Source organism: Lactuca virosa, chromosome 3, assembly GCF_052849685.1.
Source record: "Lactuca virosa cultivar CGN04683 chromosome 3, Lactuca_virosa_CGN04683_v6, whole genome shotgun sequence".
In the NCBI taxonomy this organism is placed as follows: Eukaryota; Viridiplantae; Streptophyta; class Magnoliopsida; order Asterales; family Asteraceae; genus Lactuca; species Lactuca virosa.
The window spans coordinates 419,737,678-419,741,046 of NC_136428.1; positions in this window are offsets into that span (position 1 = coordinate 419,737,678).

Sequence of the window (3,369 nt, forward strand, 5' to 3'; positions counted from 1 at the left end):
ATTTTAATAAGAAATTATTAAAATCTGGCCTAAATTGAAAATATAAATTAATTATGCAAAATAATTAATTCAATTTAAAATTCATTTAACAAATGAATACCTTAATATTCTAATCAAAATGAATTGTTGTTAATTCATCTAATATAAGAATATATGTGTCTAATTATTTGTATTAATACTCTATTCTCGTTTAGCAGTTCCTAAACCAAAACTATTAATTATATTAGGTTCTACGTCATTTTGACCCGAACCGTCTATCGTACGACACACGCATTTCGTTTTGGGACTAATGTGAGTAATCTACCCCATACTTTATAATTTTCAATACTTTTGGGGTGTATCATGTGGTTCTAATATGTTCCAACTTCATTTTATTGTTTTATCACAATTGAGACATTGTTGGGACATTTATACGTGAGTCATTAATTGTATAACTATTGTTTGTTTACGCTACATGTACTTGTAGTGCATTACCATTTTTAGTCTAATCTCCATGACTATGCCCGTATTCTTGAGGTACGTTATGGACAATAATAGCGCTATTGGGTTGACCACCCCGCCTTGGGACGCTAAGGTGATTGATCGCACGTGGTTGAGTGTGTTTGATGATTAGATGCTCCATCCTATATATATATATATATATATATATATATATATATATATATATATATATATATATATATATATATATATATATAGGGTGATGACTTATTGTTGTTGTTATCATTTGTTAATCAATTTTTGATTTATAAACCGTTATCTCAAATACAATTGTTTGCCGACTTTAAAAGAAAACAAATTTCAAATTATAAATGTTTCAACTTCACAATTTTCTCTACTAAAATTAGATTACTCACCAACTCTCGTAGTTGACCTGTTTTTACCCATGATGCAGATTTGAAGAATGAAGTTGATGAAAAATAGGTTGTGCCTTAGAAATCCACAAGACTATTTAAATTTGATGTAATAAATGTTGTTCGTATTTGGATTTGTATTTGTATGTTGTGGATCTTGTTTGCATACTTAGTACTTAATTGAATCTAATCATATTATAACATAGTTGTCATGAGACTTTGAACAATATATCACGCCTTGATCGATTCCGACAAGGATCGGGGTGTAACATCGGGTATGTTTGATCTATCTTAATAAACAAACTATATATATATATATATATATATATATATATATATATATATATACACACACACATAGCACATATTTTATAAAATACTTCATATCTATGGGTAAGATGAAAGTGACTATACACTCACCTGATAAGACGATGATCGGACAGCACTGCGGCTCCTCAAGTAGTATTCTTCGATGAAATCGGGATATCTTCACACACCGGGCTTCTCGCGGGCAGAGCTTCGGCTCGAAAACTCTTTTCTTCTCGGGATCTTCGGTGCTTCGGGACTCGCTTCGGGTGTCGAGATGATATCGGGGCTCTGGGGGTACTTCAACACAGCTAGAGAGGGTATCGGGAGTGAGAGAGTAAGAAAGTAGCAACCAAAATCGACTGCCCTTCGATTTCTATTTATAGGGCTGATTTTCTGGATTCACGTCGTGAATCTAAAAAATTCACGTCGTGAGTTTAGTCAGGCATAGGTCATTGCGTTCGTCATCAGTCCACTTGCTCTGGAAGGCGTCCAACATCTGTTCACGTCGTGAACAATGTGTTCACGTCGTGAGCTCTGACACAGTGTCGGGGTTCGTGCCCTGAACTTCAGAAATTCATATCTTTCGCATACAAGCTTCGTTTTCGACATTCTTTATATGCACGCGTAGGTGAGATTATGCTCTACAACTCTCGTTAAGACTCCATCGGCTAATTACTTAACTTTTGCTATATTATTTTTTGTAGGCCGGGACAGGAAAACTCCGTTAGGAATTCACAACTCCTTCATCTGACATTCGTTTTCGTCTGTCTTTTTACTGTTGGACTACTATCGACGAGATCTTCGATTCTCATTTAGATTGTTTCGGCTAGAAATCACTCGATCTCATATTTGAACTTTGGGCTGCATACCGCTAAGTCGAAACTTCGAAAAATCATAACTTCCTCATACGAAGTCAGATTTAGACGTTCTTTTTATGCACACTCTCGGTTTAACGCATTCTACGACTTTTGTTTAGATAGCTAAGGCCAAATATCACTCTATCGTAAATTCACTATTTACGTCGCGCAGTGTCGTGCCGGTTATGTCGTGAAACTTCGACATGTCATAACTTCTTCGTTATAACTCGGATTTCAGTATTCTTTATATATCCAGAATCCATGTCATGACCACTACAACTTCCTTCATAGATATCGGCTTATCTAATATTTATTTTTAACGCTTATTTTTATCCTTAATCATAATAATTAAGTTTAAAGCACATAATTCATTCTTATTTCTTCAAAACGAGTTCTAATGGTTGACCTAGACTATTATATCGTCATTAATGTATAGCCCAGAAATACGGGCGTTACAGTAAAGATTCTGCATTTTTTTAAATAAAAAGATTATAACAATAATATTCATGTACCTTGGTCGCTATGCTCCTATTTGCATTATCATTTATCAAACTCATCATCTAATCTAGGGTTTAATTGCAACAATCAATTATACAAGTTATGTATAATCATTTGCATTATCATTTTCAGGTGAATCGGTTATTAAGTTAGCACTTGAGGTCTTTTCAAGTTCTGTATGGTCACTTGAATCAATTACAGGGCGCACTGGACTTGAGATGATCATTGAACCAACACCAAAATTGTTTGATGGTGTTTTACCAGTGATGGATATTGTTATTTCTGAAGTAGCATCCTGCAAAAATTAGATGACATCAGGATCACATTCTAAGAGAACAGATAAGTGATGTACAAAAAGTAACCTTTTTCTTACTTTTGAGAGATTAAATTTTGATGACTTCTTCCCAAAAAACACAGTCTTGATCCACTTTCCAGGAGACTTCCCCATTCTTGACTAATAGAAATATTACAGCTCTAAATTCTCTGCATTATCCCAAAAACAAACTCTCAATGAAGCTACAGGAAATGAAACATAAAACACAACCAAAACTGTGAAATGTTAATAACATCATTCCTACATACATTGACTTGAAATTTGAATTTAATCATCCCAAAGGGGCCACTGTTTGAATCCAATTTCATTAGTGTTTGAAATAACACAATATCGTCACGTCAACAAGATGAAATTTAAATACTTGCTTCTCCAATTCCATTCCAGACTTTACAATTACAATTCCAATCACTAAATCCAACCTATCAAACCATATCTGTCAGCAACATTATACATTACCAGTTCATCCCATGTATGCCCAAAAAGACGTTCACCTCCGATGGTGAAGGTGAGGGCCCAC